Below are 25546 nucleotides of genomic sequence, written 5' to 3'. Positions count from 1 at the left end.
ATATAGGTGAATATTGGCACTCGTTGGCTGTCAAAATGCACTCGCAAGCTCGTGCATTTTTACAACCAACTCGTGCCAATATTCACCAATATAAGTTCAATAACCCTATAATATATATATGCACATATGCTTTTACGAGGCGGCGTAGTCAAACTCGTCTGGACCTTGTGGGTAGGATACAGACCGAACCGTAAGCTCCAGGATTTGACAACTTGGTACATTTTATCACCATGATGAGAGGAAGATGCTTATTGTTTTTGAAGGTAAGAGGTGAAAGGTCAAGGTCGTAGTGTCACATAGTAGGAAAACCTAGTAGGAAACCCTTTTGGCAGGATACAAACCCAACCGTAAACTCCAGGATATTACAACTTAGTGTATGATCACCATGATGAAAGCAAGATGCATATAGTTTTTCAAGGTCAGAAGTCAAAGGTCAAGGTCATAGTATTACTTAGCAGGAAAACCTTGTAGGCAGGATACAAACCGAACCATAAGCTCCAGGATATTGCAACTTGGTACATTCGATCACCGTGATGAGAGAAAGATGCCTATTGTTTCCCTAGGTTATAGGTCAAAGGTCAAGGTCGCAATAACACTTCGTTGGAAAAACTTGTATGCAGGATACAACCGAACCGTAAGCTCCAGGATATTGAAACTTGGTACATTTGATCACCATGTAGAGGAAGATGCCCATAATATTTCATTATCAAAGGTCAAGGTCCCAGTATCATGTAGTAAGAAAACCTTGTAGGCAGTATACAAACCGAACTGTTTGGGGCTAGGATAATCAAACTTTGTATACATACACTTTATGCCAAGTGGAGGGTGCCTAATGTTTCTTAAGGTCAAAGGTCAAGGCCGTAGTAGCAGGATGCAGATCGATTCTTTGGGGGCAAGGACCATTAAACTTGGTACACATACATCTTATGCCAAGTGAAAATATTACATAGAGAGTAAATGATTTGTCTTGTTTTTTCGATGCAAAGAAAGTATGTCACACCCTGATGATTGCTGATATTACTTGAAGGCAAGTTATACAAATCATGGTGTAAGAAAAATGCCCTATATAAGCTTTTCATGGGCGTATTATGTATCGTTGGCGGTACTCTTGTTATTAATAACTAATCATTATACTTTTGTAGAATAGTAGAACAGACTAGGTCTAAACTTTTCCTATACACGTACGGGAACGTCGCAATATCGCAACCATTTAAATGAATTGCATTAAAACATTATTGGTACATACGTCAGGATGGCCGAGCGGTCTAAGGCGCTGCGTTCAGGTCGCAGTCTGGTTCTCCAGGCGTGGGTTCGAATCCCACTTCTGACAATTTATTTTTTCCACCGAAATATGTTCCATTCATTTCATTCAAACGACCATGAGTATTTTTAAGGAGGTACTCTACATCGTCATAATGGCTGACTTCCTTTTAAAACATGGATGAAAATATGAATATTAGCAATATTTGTCTGATCTATTCATTTAAATTGTTTTCGCCTAGCTGAGTAACTCAGTAGGTTCAGTGATTTTTCTACATTTTTACAAGGGTCCTATGACTTTTGAATTGGGAAAAATTGTCAACATTTCAGTCAAATTGGGAAAAATCTATTTTATCGTGAATAAGTTTAAAATCATATCAAACATTATTATATTATCTTTAATTTACACATCTAACTTTCTTTAACCTTCTAAAAATTTCCAACTATTCTATCCAAATCATCATTCCCATAACTCTTTGTTAAGTCTTATGTATATGATTAACATCGAATATTTATTTTTTTCAAATGCGTTTTCCTTTCATAATTTTACTATTGGGAAAAATGCAAGCTAAATTGGGAAAAAATTGGCAATTTTTACGAGGGGAAAGGGCCGAAATTCGGACCCAAAATAGGCCTTAAAAATCACTGAGGTAAGCACGTCGACTGCTGAACTGTAGACCGCGGGTTCGAGTCCAGCAGGGGTTCTAAGTGTTTTTCAGATTGCTTTGTACTAAAACTGCATTTTTTGACTAAATAAAGTAAATTTGAAAGTTTTCAATTTCAAAATGTAGTTATACATATCCTCCACTTTTCATCCATATCAAATTTCACTGATGTAGCTTACATGTACCTCCTTAAGAAATTATTTTAATTCTGGGGCAAGTTATGTGGGTCAGTTTACGCTTTATAAAGAGCGTAAACTGACCCAAACCAGGTTATACTCGTATAACTTGCCCCAGAATTAAAGTCATTCCTTATAATTTAATGCAAGAGACAAAGATCCTAACTTTCGTTTATCAAAATGTACATAAACTCGGAATAAAACAAGTCAACTGAGCCACTCAATGATTCACTTAGCAACAACGACGAAGTGTCTAGCTGTGAAGGTCGTCATCTTTAATCTTAGTTCTACGGATCCTAGCCTATTTATCAAAATATTGTATCGAAGGTGAAGTTTGTCATGATAGAGAATAGGTGTAGACTATGCATGCAATGCGTATTTCGCTGCCCTTCAGAGATAGAGATCTACTTTGAAGTAGCTCATCTCCAACAGATTGAGAAAATACGGGAAATTACATTGCTTATGCCTACCCAAAATAAATCTTCAAATATCAGAAAATGTGATAATTTGCGGTTTTTAACTCTGTGAAAACTTCTACTACATGAAAACTTACCATTGCATGCAACGTTGTCGGAAATAGTAAATCCAACACAAGAAAATATGTATAAGCAAGTGACAAAATGGCGATTCACATGTCAATGTGACTGACGTCATATGATAAAATGTGACGTATGAATTTTTGTTTGCTTTGTTGAAAGGCGGATCAAGCAATGAAACACAAACACCCCTTTTCCCCAGTGAGAAATGTATTTCAAAATGAACAGGGCAATGCTTACTTGGTAAATCATTAATTCAAATATAATATCTTTCTTTTAATCTATTATTCGACCATCATACAGAGAAAGATGTTTTACAACAGTGATTTGCGTACAGGTAGATGCTAATATTGACAACAAGAAAACAATATCTGTATCAAACCGAAGAAACTTATTGTACACATTGACTTTCTATTCCATAGAAGGCTGAAAACAGTGCTGCAATGTAAATTTAGAGAGAGAAAAAAAGTTCCGACTCTGATTGTCAAGGGGGTGTGTCCCCATACCAAACCAGCTGACCAAACCAGGTTATACAAAAATAACCTGCGTTCCTCAATTGGAATTTGACCACCCAGAGACAAGGATACAATAAGAATTAAATTATTATAGAATGAATATAACTTTTCATTGCATATTGCACCCATATGGGTCAAACAATTTACATTTTTCGCGGTACGAGACTCAATTTATGTATTTTTTTTTATCTGTCACAACTATTGTTATTATAGTGTTCATACAGTGCATAAGATATTGTTTTTATTACATATTGATACATTTCATGTCGGTATAATAAACTCCTGGGTTCCCCATATGCTTCCTGGGCCTAAGTCAGCAAATGTATTCGCTTTTCATTTTGTAAGAATAGTGATGACGATAAAGAATTGACAAACACCAATTAAATTACAAATAAATTATATACAAAAGGTGTAACATCCTCACAACGCCCGGGGTCCTGGGTCCACTCGTGGACGTAGGTTCTTACTTACATGTACAATGTATGTCCTACACCGACGTGGACCCTTTATTTCTCAGTTCTAGTGATTCCCTGATGAGGATGGAAACAGCTGATATAACTTCACGTTTTGGAATCGGTATATGAGATAGGACGAGGAAGCGTTGTATTTTTTTTTTCAATGTCTATAAACACAAAACCGGAGTTTAAGATGTGAATTAAGGAACCGGTCAATATCTATGGGGGGGGGGGGGGGGGGGACCGGTGCAAAATGCAATAGGACACACATTTATTTTGACTTACCTACTGATAGGACTCCGACTTTTTTATTTTCAACACCGATAGGACAGCTATATTTTTTTTTACAAATGTATCAATAAACAAAAAATATTATGAAGTATTTTAAACTTTTAATATTTCATGTCCAAGTTGAATATACTAGAGACAATTTGCAATAAAATACTGGAGCTTTGACAGTTTTTAATATCAAAGCATGTAATTAAAAATCACAAAAGAAAAATTCAGCTGTGAATAAAATTGAAAAAATCACATATAAATTTAATTTGCATGGAGTATTGATTTCAATCATAGAAAATAAAAATTGGTATATCATGTTGGTCATAACTTGAAAGATACAGGCAAAATGCAATAGGACACACATTTATTTTGACTTACCTACTGATAGGACTCCGACTTTTTTATTTTCAACACTGATAGGACAGCTATATTTTTTTACAAATGTATCAATAAACAAAAAATATTATGAAGTATTTTAAACTTTTAATATTTCATGTCCAAGTTGAATATACTAGAGACAATTTACAATAAAATACTGGAACTTTGAAAGTTTTTAATATCAAAGCATGTAATTAAAAATCACAAAAGAAAAATTCAGCTGTGAATAAAATTGAAAAAATCACATATAAGTTTAATTTGCATGGAGTATTGATTTCAATCATAGAAAATAAAAATTGGTATATCATGTTGGTCATAACTTGAAAGATACAGACCAGAATTTAACTCAAGCCTAAACACATCTGTAATAATTTGATAGTTTGCCATTACAACCTATCATTGGATCAAATGCTGTCTGAATTGTTTCATACCGAGTGTTAGGTCATTCTTGGCACACTGATTTTGACTACGGATAACTCCGTTTACCTTATCAAGATGTAAGGCTCAAGGAGGGTATGACCGGTCGACTCAGGAGCTTGAATCTCTCAGCTGATATAACTGGAGAGACAATACGCAAGTTCCGAGTTACCCAAAAGTTATTTCCCTTTGTCGAACTCTTTCGCATTTTATGACGTATGGTGGGTACACAATGTATACATTATATCGTAGACTGGCATTGTACATAACGATTACGTACGATTAATGTAATAAAAGCGTAACTTTTGTTTATATCAATCACTGGTATGCATATTCTGGCCATATCAAGCATAATTTGTTTGAATAAGATCATCAAATTGGCTATTGAATCATTATTCGTTTCCTCTTCTACATGAGTGACGCTTTTATCGATAAAGAAAGATGGCAATTAACAATTATTGTTTGAGCCATTTTGTTATCCAATACTCATAAACTCACTAAAGTTGCCTTTTCCCTGAGATAGCATGGTCTCAGAAACTCTGGATATCATCTTTTAAGAACTAATACAACGATAGTAATTAGCAAATGTACCCACTGTCATCATATTTTACGTCATAATTTACGGAAGAGTTCGACAAAGGGAAATAACTCTTGGGGAACTCGGAACTTCCGTATTATGAAGAACTCCAGAGATTTTTCAAATGAAGTAAAAATGGTGTTTAGTCATACATACATAATATATGTATATATATTTATATATTAGATAGGACTGGACACAAACTTTTTAATTACACATCTGATATAGGACAGCAACTTTTTTTGGTATTTTTAGATGATAGGACAAAGGGTTTTTAAAAAATGGAAATATGGAATGCACCCCCCCCCCCACACACAAACTCCAATAAATATTGACCGGCTCCTAAGCGCTCTGAAAGCATTACAGCATAAATATAGTAGCTTCAAAGATATATCTAACGAGATTTTCTATTCTTCGTAGTTTAATAACACAACTAAAACATGGACGAATTGGGGTTTACGGGTGTGAGTTAACAAGTCTATTGCACGTGTATGGAATGTCTATTATCATAAGTACTATGTCTTAAACCTACACCGGTCACTCGGAATATTTAGGGTGGAAGATCCGTGTTTTAATTTTTTAACATTCTGTACTGTTGAGATTTTCCAAGAGATACCGTTGGTTTTTGTTACCACTCCACTTTCATATTGCTTTCTATAAGGAAAAGATAGATCTCCATAACTGTTCAAACTTTAGCTGAAAATTGATTTCAGAATTACTTTTCAACACACACACATACACACACCCAACACCCCGACTTTGAAATTGTTTTGTATGGGTCTGATGCTTATTAAATGTATTTATTCTAAGTTGCTGTTTGAACTTTCTCTGTAAATGACAAATCATGTTAATATCAGACTGATATACAGACATGTACAATATCTGTCCTCGGTTAATGAATTAATCATAGTTAATGAGGGACTATAGGGTATGTTCTACTGACTAATAGTTTCTACTCGTGCTTTATATATATGATTGTTGCCGTTCATTTACACAATATTATACGCGTAATATCAAATATATCAATTACTTTTAAACACATCAATCAAACGTACCAACGTAAAGCAAACGTCCATGAAATTTTTATCGGACAATATGGTCTTAAGGAGGAATTTTACACCACTAAATATGATATGGATGAAAAGTGGACGATTTACAGAACAAAATTTTGATATTGATAACTTTAAAATTTTATGTATTAAAAAAAAAAGCACTTTCTGTGGAAAATAATATGGAAAAAAAGAAGATAACACCCATGCTGGACTCCAACCCGGGAGTCAGCGACTGGCCTACTCAGGAAAGCAATTAAATTAGACAAATATTGTTGATATTTATATGTCCTGTCAATTTTAAAGGAAGTCAGCGATGATGACGATGTGGTATACTTCCGTAATCATCATTTTTTGGTGTGCTATTGTCTCTGTGGCGCAATCGGTTAGTGCGTTCGGCTGTTAACCGAAAGGTTGGTGGTTCGAGCCCACCCAGGGACGGCTAACATTGTTATTTTTCTTACACATTCTTTTAATTTCTAAACACACACAGGGCAGCTACTGTAAAAGATTTTTTTTCGCGTTACGTACATGTAATACCGTGGAAAAGTAATTGTACTAACGGTATGTAAGTATGGTGTTGTTTTCCGTTGTTATTTTGGTCACCGCTATGGATGTTTAAGTATGGGGGAAACGTGTTCGATTGTGTGTCGAGTGGGGTCTAATAATCACTTTCTAACTCACGCTCTCCCTAACAAGTCCAGTTTTATTTCTGTTTATATATATATATACTAGCGGAAAAAAGAAACGGCGCATTATTTAATATATAAAAAAAAATAATAATAAAAAATAACAATGAATAAATTTTATTTATTGTAATACTGTTAACAAATGTATTCGTTACAACATTTCATAATCCATTAATGTTAAAGTCGAATAACATCAATTTCAGCACACTCGAAAGACACTGGTATTCGAATATGAATTAACAAAGTTAATAACGCGTGCTTGTCAACGGCGCCTCATTGATGCCACTAAAGTGTTCAGAAATGCTTGAGGGATGTTGTTCCAGATGTTGGCTAAAGCCTGGCCTTAATCAGCCAATGTCACTGGCTGATTTGGTAAACGGTGTAGACATCGTTCCATTTCATCCCAGACGTGCTCGATCGGTGATAAATCGGGGGAAACCGCTGGCCAAGGCAAGACATCAACATTCTCTTGAACAAACAAGTCCCTGACTACATGTGCAACTTGTGGACTTGCGTCGTCTTGCTGCAAAGTGATATGATTTTGCTCTCTCTGTATGAAGGGTATCACATGGCGCTGAATAATTTCGTCTCGATAGCGTACGCCGGTGAGATTTCCATTGACAATTTGTAGAGGGGTCATTTCACTTGCTGTTATTCCACCCCACACCATAACGCTACCTCCACCAAATTGTCGACGTTGCACAACACAAGCGTCCTGGTACCGCTCCCCAACGCGACAATACACTCTACAACGGCCGTCACTACTATCCAAATGAAATCTGGATTAATCAGTGAACAGAATATTGGCCCAGTCCTGTATTCTGAATAGCAGATGTCGTCTGCACCACGCTAGTCTAGCGATATGATGACGTTGATTGATTGATTGTATCTTGCTTAACGTCTCGCTCGAGAATTTTTCACTCATATGGAGACGTCACCAAGACCGGTGAAGGGCTTCAAATTTAGGCCTATGCTCGGCGCTTACGGCCATTCAGCAGTGAGGGTTCTTTAGCGTGCCACACCTACTGTGACACGGGTCATCCGTTTATAAGGTCATCTCCGAGGACCCGTGACATTCACACCTGATGCCGAACGTTTGGCGATGGAACTGTCACTACCTGTTTTAACGAATTAGGTGTGTCGCGGACGTTGAAGCAGTATTGGGCGCACCGCTGGACGTCTTGGTCTGATGTTATGCTCACGCAGACGATTACACACAGTTTTTGGACTGATTGGTCGAAGTCCAGGAATGCTACGAGCAGTCAAACTTGCTGTCTGGAAACGATTTCTCAGGTGCACAAGTCTAATGTGGTTGTCCTGTCAACGTGACGGCACACGAGGACGCCCAGATCTTGGTCGATCCCGAATGTTACCAGATTGTTGGAAACGTCTCCATAATAACTGGATGGTGTTCCGATGAACTCCAAAGTGTCTTGCTACGATATGTTGTGCCATTCCAGCTTGAAGCATCCCAGCAGCACGATTACGTTGGCTTTCGCTAAGTCGTGGCATGACAGAAGGACAAATTTTGTCAAAACTAAAGTGCTTTCCTTAACGAATAGTGTCCAAACAAACCTTTTACACTTTTTACTCCAAACAGTATTGGCCAGTAAAACTAGTGCGTACGAACACTTCAATAAACAACATGTGTTCACTAACCATGCAAAAGTCCGTGCATCTGAGTCGGGTACTATCCGATATTGTTCAAAAACATCACCTTTATCGATTGTTTAGATTTTATAAATATAAACAATAAATATAGAAAAATTATTCTAAATTTTATAATGCACAGTTCCTTTTTTCCGCTAGTATACATACATGTTTTTATGAGGTGGCATATTCAACCTCCTTTAGTCAATGCTCAATGTAAGGTAAATTCCGCCGATTTACTACGATTTCCATTTTACCAAATTTCTTGAACATTACGAATTTTAAAACTCATTTCCCATCGGGAAAGACAACAATGAAAGACAACAACTTCAATGTACGTTCCCTTGTAAATTTTCAATATGGAGTCGAAAATTACCGAGTTCTTATCCATGCGCTCTAAATTATAGAGTCATAGGGGATGTAATGATTTCGTCCAAAATATAGATGTTTTCTAACCAATAGAAGACTCAGTTTATCGGCATTGTTTTATGAGTTATTCTATTCAAAAAATGAAAATCGGTTACATCATTTACACAATGAACATACCCATCCGGTAACTAGTACTTACATGTGCACCACGCTGTTCCTGCGCGTCTGTCAGGAAAACATGCTAAATATACAGTTCGTTGTAGTGAAGCCTACCCTAAAACGTGCAATATTCCTTAATCAGTTTCGGTAGGTACTTGTATAAGGGAAAATTATGGAGTGATATATTTGTTGAAATAGTTTGGACGATAGCTACATTGCTATACTTTTGCACCACACTGTAGGTGTTCAGAATCGCGATATATATCTATAGAGCACCAACTTATCAACTCAAATCTTTAATGATTGAAAGACATCATCAATACATTTGATGCGCACAACAATTCAATTAATCATCTCTTCAATTATAATTCATAATATCTTCAATTCTGAATTATTGCGCGCATGAATTAAATAGTTGATAGCATAAATTATTCTGCAGAATTGGTTGTCGCTTTAATAGAATTGTTGCTCTCTTCAAATGAATTGATGATATCAACAAATGAATTGATGCGCATTACATTTCAATTAATGTGCGCAATGATTGAATTTTTCCTCTCATCAATTGAAATGTAGTGTGCATCAATTCAATTAATGCGTGGAGTAATGATTACCCTCTTCAATTGAATTAACAATATCATTGATTCATTGATGTACGCAATGATTGTTTTAGAGAGAGCAACTGTATAATTAGAAATATCTTTAATTCAGCACATCCACAACTGAAATCATGATCCCTTCAACTGAATTGTTGCTCTCTTTAAAAGAATTGATGAAAGTATTGTAAAGAATTAAAACATATATCTTCCATTGAATTAAAAAGATCACCAAATCATTTATACCGATCTCCAAATTAAATTTTGCAAGCAGTAGTTTACCTCATTGATGCACGCATCATTTGAATTGATGGGATGATATTTCGATATCATCATCATTTATATAACTTTCTTCTCGATTATTCCATTAGTAAAACGTTTTGTTAACAAAATATCTCTTGAGGTAATTTCAATGACCTGTAAAATGTTGTATTGACCAATTGAAAGTAGTATCATTTTCAAATCAATTGATCCAAGCCAATTTAGGTGTACATCATCATGATCATAAACGTTTCTGAACATCATTATATACTTAAGCAGAAATCATATAACACATTGTTAGCTCACTTAGACCGAAGGTGATCAAAACTTTCCGTTATCTGTCATTGTCGTAAACTTTTCACATTTTCATCTTCTTCTCCAGAAGCACTGAGCCAATATCAATCAAACTTCATGTAAATCATCCTTGATTGGATTCACACAATTTGCGTGCTCCCTTGAAAGGAAGATAATCAAGGAAAGTAAAAAATACGATGTCTCATTAAAAAAAATTCTTGAGAACTACTGGGCCAGAAAAGTTGTATTTCACCTGAAAGCTTAAGCTTCCTGGGGTATAGGGTGGAGCCACAATAGGGGATCAAAACTTTACATGGTAACATATAGGGGAAGTATTTTAGAATCTTGTCAACAACACGACCATGGTCAGTCATGTTAATATGCAAGCATCCTTAGGTAGTGCATATTGAAGTTTGTTAAAATAATGGCCCTGAGAGTAGGGTGGGGTCACAATAGGGTATCAAAGTTTCACTTGCAGATAGAGAGGAAAACATTTTATCTTAAGAAAACAGGACCATGATTAGTCATGTTAATGTGCAAGTATCCCTAGGCATTGCCGGTTCCATTTTCTGAAAATTGTGACCCCCAAAAGTAGTATGGGAGTCGCAATAGAGGATGAAATGTTCACATATGGGTATATTATAGCATAGGGTGGGACAATCTTCTTCTCAACAACAGCAGTTGTCATGCATAGTCGTATTGACATGCAAGTATCTTCAGGTAGTTCAAATTTAAGTCTGTTCATTTCAGGGGTCCCGGGAGAAGAGTGCACTCAGAATAGGAGATTGACGTTTTATATGGGAATATATAGAAAATTAATGAGAAAAATTCTTTTCAAAATTATCAGGGCTACACTAACTCATCTTCCCAAGTTGTGTGAAGTTTTTTTTTATGACACAGGGATTATAGTTAGGGGCATATTGTTTTGTCCTGTCTGTCCAAACCTTTGACCTTACTCATAACTTTTGAATGGTGAGTGATAGGGCTCTCATATTTCAAATTCACATTCTTTGTGACAAGACCTGTTTTCTTTGGTATCAAAACTTTTTAACCTTGTGGCCTGAACCTTCAAGTTTGATCTACCATTAAGAAAAATTAATCTATTCAATGTTTCCTCAACTATATAAGATAAGGCTTCATGATTTACACATGAATTCCTTTTGGTAAGAACTTACATTTCATTATGATTTTTGACTTTGGGATTTTGACCTTGGAGTTAGAACTAAATTTGAAAACTTTAACCTTACTCATAACGTTTGGATGGTGAATGATATGGCTATCATATTTAATATGAACATTGCTTATGATAAAATCTTTTTTCTACCAAAGTTTCTCACATTGTTACCTTGACCCTGGCTTTCTCCATGACCTTCTCCAGAACAGCAAAGTCATGTCAGTTATATTTGTGTTGAGACATCCCTATATTGTATGAATTTAAGTTAGGTTATGTCGTGATCCTTTAAGGGTAGGTTGTTGCCGCAATAGGGGGTCATTTTTTTTTATGGAAGTAAAGATTTAATAAAAAGTCTTTTGAAAATCACAACAGCTGCAGTGCAGTACTCAATATATCTAACTGTTTAATAATGTTAATTTACGGTAGTCATATGCATAAAAATAATCCATTTTATTTTGTGTATATAGAGATAGGACCATTCATGAAAACCTATATGTAAGGTAGTTATTGATAGCTTTACCTTTAAAAAAAACCTCAAAAAACATTGATTTCTATACACGTACGGGAACATCGCAATGTCACATCGATTTAAGTGGATTGCATTGAAATAGTATAGGTATTTATGTCAGGATGGCCGAGCGGTCTAAGGCGCTGCGTTCAGGTCGCAGTCTGGTTCTCCAGGCGTGGGTTCGAATCCCACTTCTGACAATAATTTTTTTCCCACTAAAGTATGTTTCAATTCATTTCACTTAAACGAGCATGAATATTTTTATAGAATGAATATAACTTTTCATTGGATATTGCACCCATATGGGTCAAACAATTTACATTTTTCGAGGTAAATAATTCTATTTTAGATTTGGAAATAAATTGTCTAATGGTTTGGGAGTTTTGAGTCACGAGGTGACAAGTTGGTTTTCAAGGGGTGCTTGCTGAGCTCGAGCTATCAGTTCTAGCTCCTGGCAAAGAAACAGAACATTTTTGAAATGTATAATTTATTTTCATATCTTTATTCTATTATTGTTTAAACTTAATTGGGGTATATAATTTATTTTCATATATTTGTCACTTGTTGTTCATATTTAAGATTTTATTGCAAAGTCCCAGCCTTGTCCTGGAGACGGCGCGCATTTGCGATTTTGACACGGTATGGGACGGAGGTTTCCAGAAATTTGTTTTAATAAGAAAATTTATTACTTTTGGTTTTTCCTATCCGGTAACGTCATTAATGAAAGGATACTCAATTTGTTTTACTTATCAGTCACAACTATTGTTATTATAGTGTTCATACAGTGCATCATATATTGTTTTTGTTACATTTTCATACAGTTCATGTCGGTATGATAAACTCCTGGCTTCCCCATATGCTTCCTGGGCCTAAGTCAGCAAATGTATTTGTCATTTTATATGAATAGAGAAGACCACAGAGAACTGACACACACCAAATAAATTACGAGTACATTTATACAAAAAGTGTAACATCCTCACAACGCCCGGGGTCCTGGGTCCACTGGTGGACGTAGGTTCTTACTCACATGTACAATGTATGTCCTACACCGACGTGGACCTTTTACTTCTCAGTTCTAGTGATTCCCTGATGAGGATGAAAACAGCTGATATAACTTCACGATTTGGAATCGGCAAATGAGATAGGACGAGGAAGCGTTGTATTTTTTTTTGAATGTCTATAAACACAAAACCGGAGTTTAAGATGTGAATGAAGCGTTCTGAAAGCATTACAGCATAATTATAATATACAGAGTGCAGCTTCAAAGATATCTAACGTTATTTTCTATTCTTCATAGTTTAAAACAAATTCATAAAAGCACAACTAAAACATGGACGAATTGGGGTGGGGGGCAGTGGGAGTCAACAAGTTTATTGCGCGTGTATGGAATAGCTATTACATAAGTACTATGTCTTATACCTACACCGGTCACTCAGAATATTTAAGGTGGAAGATCTGCGATTTAATTTTTCAACATTCTGTACTGTTGAGATTTTCCAAGAGATGCCTTTGCTTTTTCTCACTAATTCACTTTCATATTGCTTTCTATAAGGAAAAGATAGATCTTCATAACTGTTCAAACTTGATTTTAGAATCACTTTTCAACACACACCCCACCCAAAACCCCCACTTTGAAATTGCTTTGTATGGATCAGATGCTTATGTATTTATTCTAAGTTGCTGTTCGAACTTTCTCTGTAAATGACAAATCATGTTAATATCAGACTGATATACAGACATGTACAATATCTGTCCTCGGTTAATTAATTAATCATAGTTAATGAGGGACTGTAGGGTATGTTCTACTGAGTAATATTTTCTACTCGTGCTTTAATTGTTGCTGTTCATTTACATAATATCCTAAGTGTAATATCAAGTATATTCAGGAGCGGATCCGGGACTTACGGTTGCGGTTGCGGAGGGCGCAACTTTATGAGGCCGGGGTTCTGGGGGCCACCTTGAGGCTCCAAGTGGGTCCAGTGCGAAGCCTGTTTGTTTATAGGGCTTGAAATACGTCTCCTATTTAGTCATTTGTACTATTTGTTATAATTTTTGATAAGGTAAAATTAATCAAATGAAGCACATATGAAAGGGTTTTTTTTGGGAAAAATTAAGTTCTCCCAATAAAGTAATCCAAGAAATTAAAATATTTTCTTATTTATTGCTCCTGGAGTGGAAGGAATTATTGCTTCTTTTATCGTTTAGCACATTTTTCTAAACAAGAAACCACAATTTACCTTAAAGTTGAAAATTTTATGGGGGAGGGGGCGCCGGCTACGCCCCCCTTAAATCCGCCACTAATATTAATAACTTTCAAACACATCAATCAAACGTACCAACTTAAAACAAACCTTCGTGAAATTTGCTAAGTGTCCTTTTAGCTCCATAAATTAGTTACCTGGAAAAAATACCGAACCTTTTCTAAATAAATAGATTAAAATGGACATTGGTCAATCAAACAACATGATTGTTAGATATCGGACAATATGGTCTTCAAGGAGAAATTCCACACTAGAAAATATGATATGGATGAAACGTGGAGGATTTGCAGAACAAATATTTTGATATTGATAACTTTAAAATTCTATGTAGTTAAAAAAATGCAGTTTTGGTAGAAAATAATATGAAAAACCCTAATAAAACTCATGCTGGACTCCAATCCGCGAGTCAGCGACTGACCTACTAAGGCAGGCAATTAAATCTAAATACAAGAGACTAATATTGTTGATATTTATACTTCCTATCAATTTTTAAAAGGAAGTCAGCGATTCTAAGGATGTGGTATACTTCCTTAATCAAATTTGTTTTGGTGTGTTGATGTCTCGCGCAATCGGTTAGCGCGTTCGGATGTTAACCGAAAGGTTGGTGGTTCGAGCCCACCCAGGAATGGCGATCATTTGTATTTTTCTTACACATTCTTTCAGTTTCTAAACACACACAGGGCACTTACTATAAAAAAAAAAATTTCCGTTACATAGTATAATGGAAAATAACTGTACTAACGACATGTAAGTATGGTGTTGCTTTCCGTTGTTATTTTGGTCACCACCATTGAGGTTTAGACAGGGGGGAAACGTGTTCTATTGTGTCTCGAGGGGGAATTGAATAATCACTTTCTAATGCACACTCTCCAGGGCAAGTCCAGTTTTATTTCTGTTTTTCTATATATACATACATGTTTTAAGAGGTGGCGTAGTCAAACTCGTCCGGACCTTATGGGTAGGATACAGACCGAACTGTAAGCTTTAGGATTTTAGAACCTGGTATATTTTATCACCATGATAAGAGGAAGACGCCTATTGTTTTTTAAGGTTAGAGGTCAAAGGTCAAGGTCGTAGTGTCACTTAGCAGGAAAACCTAGTAGGAAACCCTTGTGGGCAGGATACAAACCCAACATAAGCTCCAGGGTATTACAACTTGGTGTATTTTATCACCATGATGAGAGGAAGATGCCTATTGTTTTCAGGTCAGAAATCAAAAGTCAAAGTCATAGTATTATTTAGTAGGAAAACCTTGTAGGCAGGATACAAACCGAACTGTAAGCTCCAGAATATTGCAACTTCGTACATTTAATCACCATGATGAGAGAAAGATGACTATTGTTTTTCAAGGTCAGAAGTCAAAGGTCAAGATCGCAGTATCACTTAGTGGGAAAACCTTGTAGGCAGAATACAAACCGAACCGTAAGCTCCAGGATATTGAAACTTGGTAAATTTGATCACCATGAGAGGAAGATGCATATTATTTTTCAAGGTCAAGGTCACAGTATCACTTAGGAAGAAAACCTTGTAGTCAGTATACAAACCGAATTGTTAGGGCTAGGATCGTGAAACTTTGTATACATACATACTTTATGCCAAGTGGAGGATGCCTATTGTTTCTTAAAGGGACTGTTTCACGATTTTCCCCAAAATTTTCTTTTTCACTTTTAATGATCAAAATCTACTGTCTAATGTGTTTAAAAGAGTTCACATAAAAATTAAGGTTATACATTATCACAGATGCTCATTTTAGAGAGTTTATTTTTTGTTTTGTAAACAAAGATTGTGATATGTTATTGTTTACGAAATTTTCAAAAGAAATGGATATCAATCTAAGTGTATTATATCTTTCAGATTTCAAGCATTTTTGGGGGTAAATGTGTCATGCAAGGTGAAGATAACGAACAGTGATCAATCTCATAACTCCTACAAGCAATACAAAACAGATTGTTGGACAGACACGGACCCCTGGACACACCAGAGATGGGATCAGGTGCCTAGGAGGAGTAAGCATCCCCTGTTGACCGGTCACACCCGCCGTGAGCCCCATATCCTGATCAGGTAAACGGAGTTATCCGCAGTCAAAATCAGTGTGCCAAGAACGGCTTAACAATCGGTATGAAACACGTCAGACAGCATTTGACCCAATGCGAGGTTGTATTGACGAACTAGATCGTTATAACGACCATAGAATTTGCGAAATGCTGACTTCAATCGAGACTGTTGAAATCCCTGTACCATCAACTTGTTTGTCAGTAGCTTACCTCGATTTAAAAACTGACTATACCCAGAACAAGCTCTTGCATATCGAATCAGTTGAGATATATAAACACCATATGCAGGTAATAATGGAATATTGCTACATAAATATAGGAAATTATCTAAATGTTAAAATTTGTGACTATGGAAAATTAAGATGCGTCATATTACAAAATCAATATTTCACATGTTTGTTTGTATATTTAAAAAGACTCGAGTCTTTGTTTACATAACACAGATTTCAGGCTAAAACATTGCTTTTATTCTTGTATTCAGAAGGTCAAAATTTTGGCTGTCAATATTGAATGAGTTATATTTTTAATGTTTACCATAAAAAATGAAAAATATTTTTATAAAAGATTGTGAACCAGTCCATTGAAGGCCAAAGGTCAAGGTCGTAGTAGCAGGATGCAGACCGATTCTTTGGGGCAAATACCATTAAACTTGGTATACATACATTTTATGCCAAGTGAAAATATTACGTAGAGAGTACATGATTTGTCTTGTTTTTTCAATGCAAAGAAATTGTCACACCCTGATGATTGCTGATATTACTTGAAATTAAGTGAAGTTCTACAAATCATGATGTAAGAAAAATGCCCTATATTACGTACAGTTGGCGGTACTCTTGTTAATGATTAATCATTATACTTTTGTAGAATAGTAGAACAGACTAGGTCTCAACTTTTCCTATACATGTACGGGAACGTCGCAATATCATATACATTTAACAGAATGGGTACATATGTCAGGATGGCCGAACGGTCTAAGGCGCTGCGTTCAGGTCGCAGTCTGGTTCTCCAGGCGTGGGTTCGAATCCCACTTCTGACAATATACTTTTCCAACTGTAATATGTTTCAATTCATTTCAGTCAAACGAACATGACTATTTTATAGAATGAATATAACTTTTCATTGGATATTGCACCCATATGGGTCAAACAATTTACATTTTACGCAGTACGGAGATTAATGAAAGGATACTCAATATTCATTTTTGTTATAAGTCACAACTATTGTCATCATAGTGTCCATACAGTGTATGAAAAGTGGAGGATTTTCAGAACAATATTTTGATATTGATAACTTTAAAATTCTATGTAGTAAAAAAAAAAATGCAGTTTTAGTAGAAAATAATGTGAAAATAAATATATAATACATTGTAAAACCCATGCTGGACTCGAACCCGCGAGTCAGCGACTGACTACTCAGGAAAGCAATTAAATCTAAATACAAGATACAAGAGACAAATATTGTTGATATGTATATTTCCAATCAATTTTTAAGGAAGTCAGTCATTATGACGATGTGGTATACTTCTTTAATCAACATTTTGTGGTGTACAACTGTCTCTGTGGCGCAATCGGTTAGCGCGTTCGGCTGTTAACCGAAAGGTTGGTGGTTCGAGCCCACCCAGGGACGGCTAACATTCCTATTTTTCTTGCACATTCTTTTAGTTTCTAAACACACACAGGACACCTACTATAAAGGAATTATTTCGCGTTACGTAGTATAGTGGAAAATAATTGTACTAACGGCATGTAAGTATGGTGTTACTTTTTGGTCACCACCACTGAGGTTTAGATGGGGGGGGGGGGGGGGGTGGTGGTGGAGACATGTGTCCGGGTGTGTGTCGAGGGGGATTGAATAATCACTTTCTAACGCACGCCTTCCAGAGCAAATGCAGTTCTACTTATGTTTATTTATATATACATACATGATTTTACGATTTGGCGCTGTCAACCTCGTTTAGTCAGTGTCCAATGTAAGGTAGTTATTCACTGATTTACTACGATTTCCATTTTACCAAATTTCTTGAACATTACGAATTTTGCAACCCATTTCCTATTGGGAAAAACAACAATGAAAGACAACAACTTCATTGTACTTGTCCTTGTAAATTTTCAATATGGAGTCGAAAATTTTGTTTATTTTTATCCATGCGCTCTGAATTATAGAGTTATGGGGGATGTAATGATTTCATCCAAAATATAGATGTTTTCTAACCAAGAGAAGGACTCAGTTTACCAGCATTGTATTATGACTTATTCTATACAATAAATGAAAAGTACGTACATGTGTACCACGTTGTCAGGAAAACATGCTAAACATACAGCTCGTTGTAGTGAAGCAGACCCCCTAAAGTGCAGGTTCCTAAATCAATTTCGGTAGGTACTTGTATAAGGGGAAATTACGGAACAATATATTTGCTGAAATAGTTTGGATAATAGCTACATTGCTATACTTTTATATATGTTGATAATCTCTGTAATAGAGGAAATAAAAGATGAATGAATGAAACTCAAATCTTTAATGATTGCAAGATATCATCAATTCATTTGATGCACACAACAATTCCATTAATTATCTCTTCGAATAGTTCATGATATATTCAATTCTGAATTATGAAGTGAATTGTTGATAGCATAAATTATTCTGCAGAATTGATTGTCGCTATAATAGAATTGTTGCTTTCTTCAAATGAATTGATGATATCAACAAATGAATTGATGCGCATTACAATTAAATTAATGTGCGCAATGATTGAATTTTTCCTCTCATCAATTGAAATGTAGTGTGCATCAATTCAATTAATGCGTGGAGTAATGATTACCCTCTTCAATTGAATTAACAATATCATTGATTCATTGATGTACGCAATGATTATTTTAGAGAGAGCAATTGTATAATTAGAAATATCTTTAATTCAGCACATCCACAACTGAATTAATGATCCCTTCAACTGAATTGTTGCTCTCTTTAAAAGAATTGATGAAAGTATTGTAAAGAATTAAATATATCTTCCACTGAATTAAAAAGATCACTAAATCATTGATACCGATCTCCAAATTAAGTTTTGCAAGCAGTATTTTACCTCATTGGTGCATGCATCAATTGAATGGATGCGCTGATATTTCTATATCATCATCATTTATATAACTTTCTTCTCGATTATTCCATTAGTAACAAAAACTAGACAGGATATCTATGGAGGTCATTTGATTGATTGATTGATTAATTGATTGATAGAATATTGTTTAACGTCTCTCTCTCTCTCTCTCTCGATCGATCGATCGATCGAGAATATTTCACTCATATGGAGACGTCACCACTGCCGGTGAAGGGCTGCAAAATGTAAACTTATGCTCGGCGCTTATGGCCATTGAGCAGGGCCGGAGGGATCTTTATCGTGCCACACCTGCTGTGACACGGGGCCTCAGTTTTTGCGGTCCCATCCGAAGGACCGCCCGATTTAGTCGCCTCTTACGACAAGCAAGGGGTACATAGGACCTATTTTAACCCAGATCCTCACAGGATGAGGTCATTTGAATGACCTGTAAAATGTTGTATTGACCAATAGAAAGTAGGTCACGTTCATATACTTTTCAGATCAATTGATCTAGTCCAATTCAGTTCCACATGATCATAAACGTTTCTGAACATCATTATAATTATACTAAAGGAAAAATCATACAACATATTCTCATAATGACTGATTTCCTTTTGAAACATGAATGACTAACGAAGATGCTTTGGGCTAGAAAGTTTTTTACATGAAAGGCTCCTGAGATTTTGTTCAAATCACACCCCAGTGAGTAGGGTGGTGTCATAATAGGGGATTAAAGATTTAAATGCGGATATATAGGAAAATTCTTTCAAAATATTCTTCTCAAGAACCATTGAGCCAGAAAAGTACAAATTTACATGGAAACTTCCTGAGATAGTGTGGATTCGGGTTTGTTAAAATCGTGGCCCTGTGAGTAGGGTGGGGTCACAATAGGGTATCAAAGTTTTACACGCAGATATATAGGAAAATATTTTTTTTAAATTTCCAAGAACTGCTGGTCCAGAAAAGGTGTAATTTACATGAAAGTTTCGTAACGTAGAGTAAATTCTAAGTTTGTTCAAATCATGTCCCCCGGGTGTGGGGTGGAACCGCAATATAGGATCAAAGTTTTATTTGCAGATAGATAGGGAAATATTTTATCTTAATAAATCAAGACGATGATTAGTCATGTTAATGTGCAAGCACCCCTAGGTATTGCAGGTTCAATTTTCTTAAATTTGTGACAGCCTATTAAAGTAGGATCGGGGTCACAGTAGGGGATCAAAGTTTTTACACGTGGATATATACATGTTTATTATTACTACAGTAACTCGTCCATATTTTGAAAAAAGAAAAAAGTTGCGTTGATGTATTGTGACGTCATCAGTTTCAGAGGATACTGATACGGAATCAGAAAACCACAGTGGGGTTATCGGGGAAGATCGGATCACAGTCTGTGAAGTCATTAGCATAAAAAACGAAACATCCATATATATTATTACTACAGTAACTTGATCCGAAGAGTCGGATCACGTCAAGTTGACTGGCGCGGATCATCAGATCACACGAAACGCGAAGCGTCGAGTTTGATCTGATGATCCGCGCCTGTCAACGAGACGTGATCCAACTCTTCGGATCAAGTTACTGTAGTAATGATAATTTCATTATATACCCCCTATGCATTTTAAATCCACATTTATAAGATACTAAATGTAATCCAAACTATCAAAAACACAGACATACCATGAAATTACAGTTTTATGTACGTAGTTTTGTTTTGTGACGCGGTCAATATTTTCCACAAAAAACGTTGCGTTGATGCATTGTGACGTCATTGTGACGGCATCAGTTTCAGAGGATACTGATACGGAATCAGAAAACCACAGTGTGGTGATCCAGAAAACCGGATCACACGCTGTGAAATCCATATTATCACGCCTCAGACAAAATTGTTGAAATCTAATTGGTCAGATCTTGGTCACATGACGCCGTGAAAAAAACCGTATCATGCGAGTAAACTCCGTATTGGGCGAGTAATTTTATTTATCGTCGGGTTCGACTTGCAGCCGTGTCAAAAGGAAAGACATTTGACTAAGTTGTATGATATAGACCCCCCCACATATCCAGTTAGAGGTCTTCGACGTGATAAATTCGTTACACAGTTAGTTAGTGACCTGATACGGAAAAATACATGGTATGAAAAGAAAACCCGTATCGGGCTCGGCGAAGCGGCCGAGCCCGATACGGGTTTTCTTTTCACACCATGTATTTTTCCGTATCAGGTCACTAACTAACTGTGTAACTAATAGTATCAACGAACGATACATTGATGGGTATATAATAAATTGGTTTATATAATAAACTACATGTATAGTATACGGTAGGAAAATCTTCTCAACAACAGCAGTTGTCATGCTTAGTCGTATTGACATGCAAGTATCTTCAGGTAGTTCAAATTCAAGTGTATTTATTTCAGGGGAACCGGGGATAGTCAGAACAGGAGATCGACGTTTTATATGGGAAGATACAGAAAATTAATGACAAAAATTCTTTACAAAAGTAGCATGGCCACACTAACTCATATGCACATGTTCCCAAGTTTTGTAGATTGATTTTTTTATGACACCGCGAATATAGTCAGGGGCATATTGTTTTGTCCTGTCTGTCCGAAACTTTAACCTTGCTCATAACTTTTGAATGGTGAGTGATATGGCTCTCATATTTCAAATGCACATTCCTTGTGACAAGACCTTTTTTCTTTGATATCAAAACTTTTTAACCGTGAAACCTAACCTTCGAGTTTGACCTACTATTAAAAAACTTAACCTATTCAATATTTCCTGAACTACATATGATATAAGACTTTCATAATTTGCATATAAATTCCTTATGGTAAGGACTTACATTTCATCATGATCTTTGACCTTGTGATTTTGACCTTGGAATTTGAACTAAATTTCAAAACTTTAACCTTACTCATAACGTTTGAATAGTGAGTGATATGGCTATCATACGAGTATTTCATGTAAACATTGCTTATGATAAAAAATTTGTTTTGCACCAAAGTTTCTCCCATTGTTACCATGATCTTGGCTTCCTCCTCGACCTTCTCCAGAACAGCAAGGTCATGTTAGTCATATCTATATTGAGGCATCCCGATATTGTATGAATTTAAGTTAGGTTATGTCGTGATTCTTTGGGGCTAGGTTGGTTTCGCAATAGGGGGGCAATTTCTCTATGGAAATAAAGATTTAAAAAATCTTTTGAAAATCACAACAGCTGAACAACAAAACTTGAAAGGGCCGAGGTGACTCGGGAGAGCGAAGTGGCTCTTGTTTTTTCAGATAATTTTTTTTTCGAAAACTGGTAAAAAAAAAAAAAAAAAAAAAAAAAAAAAAAATTAAATAAATAACAAAAAAAATTAACTAAATAAGGTCAATGTGAAAGCTTTCAGTTTGAAAATGTGTGTATACATATCCTTCACGTTCCATCCATATGAGATTTCTCTGGTGTGTTTTCCCTCCTTAAATATAATTCATTGAAAGAAGAGAAATGGATTGGTTAACATCTAAACAAATAAGAATTAAAAATGTGTTAAGTTTTAAGCAACTCATGTCTAATATCAGACACTGCTTTTTGAGGAAATTATGTTTATTCATAGAGAAGATGAATAAAACATGCCCCCGGCCTTGAATCTCCATAGTTCATATTTATGGCAATATGCTAAATTTTTATTAGAACTATCTTATTTTCAATTTTCAAAAATCGTTTACGCATGCCATGAATACTGAATATGAAACACTTGTTTGATCTTGCATGCAAGTTTCGATAAACCATTGTGAAATGGTTGCGAGATTCAATTAAATGAATTGAATGTCTATTACTGAATGCGTTGATTGTTCAGAGCGACGTTGTGATCAGGTTGCTTTTAATTCAAAATTTGTTAGAACACATTTTCAAAAAATATTCTAAAAAGAAATTTGAACGTCCTGTGACATTCATGATTTTACAATCTATGTTATTGTGGATAGATAGTAGAGCACATGTTGTAGAGTTGGTAGAAAAAAACATTTATGTTTATCAGCTTCCATTACCCAAACTCTGCTCACCGTAGCTTGTTTTTTGCTGTCATTTAAAATCTGAACAAAACAAAAGAATGATTGAGATTATAGAAATTGTCATTTATTACAATACCAAATAACGAAAGAAATCTGCAACAGAAGATTCTGGGGGGGGGGGGGGGGGGGGGGGGGGGGGGGGGGGGGGGGGGGGGGGGGGGGGGGGGGAATCAGCTAATACATTCTACATCAAAGTACCTGCAAAGCTAAATTACTCAAAGTCTGATTCCCCCCAAAGAAGACAAAATAACTTAAATAATGCTACGCTATAAGATGACAAATATAAAATCCTCAAAACAAACCCAGAGCAAAATGAAGGCGAACAAATAAGGCCATATATGTAAAAAGAAAAAAAGAGAGATAAACATGTAAAATCAACATCTAAACACATTCGTTCAGTTTGTGGTGTGTACATATAAATATTTGTATCTGCTATAATTGTACAATGTATTGAGAAAAAATGTAAACTTAAAAAAGTAATGATGCAATATTGTATTTTCTAATAATGCAAGCCCAGGATATTTTTTTTTATGAAAAATATTTGATAGGTGTACACTGGCATTGATTATAAGGGGAATTCAAGAAGTGAAACACCATTTGCAAGAGTTGAACAATTCAAGGGATGAATAATTCAACAGTTGGCACATTTTATGATTTGCAAGAGATGAACAAATGAACTGTTTGGCAAATCAGTCGTAAGAATTTGGAATATTTTACATGCAAGGGCAATTCAGTCGCTATTTACCGTGAATTTCAAATTCTGTTTTGATCCTCATACACGTGATAGTGAAGCCAAATACTGATCCAGAGTATAGTGCTGTTGACAGCGTGTGGATTTTTAAACTTGGAATTTTAATCTGCTTCCTGTTGTTTTTCTATTTTCACCGTCAAGGCCCCTTTTGGATCCGGGTTAGAATAGTTCCTCAGTACTCCCTGCTTGTCGCAAGAGGCGACTACATGGGGCGGTCTGCAAAATCCGAGGCCCCGTGTCACAGGAGGCCGTAAGCACTGAACAAAGGTCTAATTTTGCAGTCCTTCACCGACAATGGTGACGTCACCATATGAGTGAAAAATTCTCGAGAGAGACGTTAAACAATATACACACATGCACACTCTCGCTCTCTTCGAGTAACATTGACTTGCTATCATAACTTCTATAACGCTGATTCGTTTTCATTACATACAGTATATCATTATTAAGGTCGAGGCTATCTGGTACCGCTTACAGGGTGACGACCACGAGTTATCTCATCTTATGTAGGTACGAGTTATCCCTCGTGCCAATTTATAATTCACAATGATTCGTACGAATAATCGTCGTGTGTCAATTCTTTTATACTTATTTCTTGATAGACCAATATTAGGTAAAATAGGTCCTGTTGGAGCTCCATTGTGGTTGGCAAACACATGTATATTTATTATCAATTACGTAGGAAACATGAATACTTTCAATCATATTTAAATCAATCGATCGGCTCTAAAAATGAGAAGCACAACACTGTTGATTATTTAAAACTCAGATTTTCGACACAACCCGCGTCTAAATTACATAAGCAAGTATCAAAAAACCCTGACAAATATTAATAATCTACATTGTTAGCAAGAATGATACACTGTTGCAGTGAATTGAGAAAAATGGTAATTCTATGCATAAACATATAATTTTTTTTAATGCATATTAGGTACCGTGTGTTATAATGGATGTATTAGCATCACACCCTCCCCAAAGTATTAGACTGATATTTCTAAATCATTGATGTACAAATTTCGGGCAGAATATTTTAAAATCTTGATACACCATTAGAACGTCGTAGTATTCATAATTTCACGGAATGTTGTGATAGCACATTGATATGAAATACGCTTAATTACAATTAACAATGTGTACACTTTAAGATATCCCTGTTCTTCAAACAAAGACCACGGAATTTGGACAAATGCAGTTGTCTTGATTGTCTAGCCTGTACATATCATATGGGCGGTAAAAATTCAAGGCGGCGACCTTGATTTCAGAAATGCAATGGTGATTATTTAAAATTTGTAGGAAATTGTGAAATATTTATTAGAACATCATAACT

At 35.7% G+C, this 25546-nt stretch overlaps 5 non-coding genes across 5 annotated transcripts; all 5 read left to right on the top strand.

Moving 5' to 3' along the window:
* Window positions 1–1246: 1246 nt before the first annotated feature.
* Window positions 1247–1330, top strand: Trnal-cag (transfer RNA leucine (anticodon CAG)). Its single transcript has one exon. It is a non-coding gene; the product is annotated as a tRNA-Leu (tRNA).
* Window positions 1331–6674: 5344 nt separating this feature from the next.
* Window positions 6675–6748, top strand: Trnan-guu (transfer RNA asparagine (anticodon GUU)). The gene has a single exon. It is a non-coding gene; the product is annotated as a tRNA-Asn (tRNA).
* Window positions 6749–12120: 5372 nt separating this feature from the next.
* Window positions 12121–12204, top strand: Trnal-cag (transfer RNA leucine (anticodon CAG)). Its single transcript has one exon. It is a non-coding gene; the product is annotated as a tRNA-Leu (tRNA).
* Window positions 12205–17271: 5067 nt separating this feature from the next.
* Trnal-cag (transfer RNA leucine (anticodon CAG)) lies at window positions 17272–17355 on the top strand. Its single transcript has one exon. It is a non-coding gene; the product is annotated as a tRNA-Leu (tRNA).
* Window positions 17356–17871: 516 nt separating this feature from the next.
* Window positions 17872–17945, top strand: Trnan-guu (transfer RNA asparagine (anticodon GUU)). Its single transcript has one exon. It is a non-coding gene; the product is annotated as a tRNA-Asn (tRNA).
* Window positions 17946–25546: the final 7601 nt, after the last annotated feature.

Source organism: Ostrea edulis, chromosome 1 (genome assembly GCF_947568905.1).
Source record: "Ostrea edulis chromosome 1, xbOstEdul1.1, whole genome shotgun sequence".
In the NCBI taxonomy this organism is placed as follows: Eukaryota; Metazoa; Mollusca; class Bivalvia; order Ostreida; family Ostreidae; genus Ostrea; species Ostrea edulis.
This window is presented reverse-complemented; position numbering and strand designations above follow the sequence as displayed.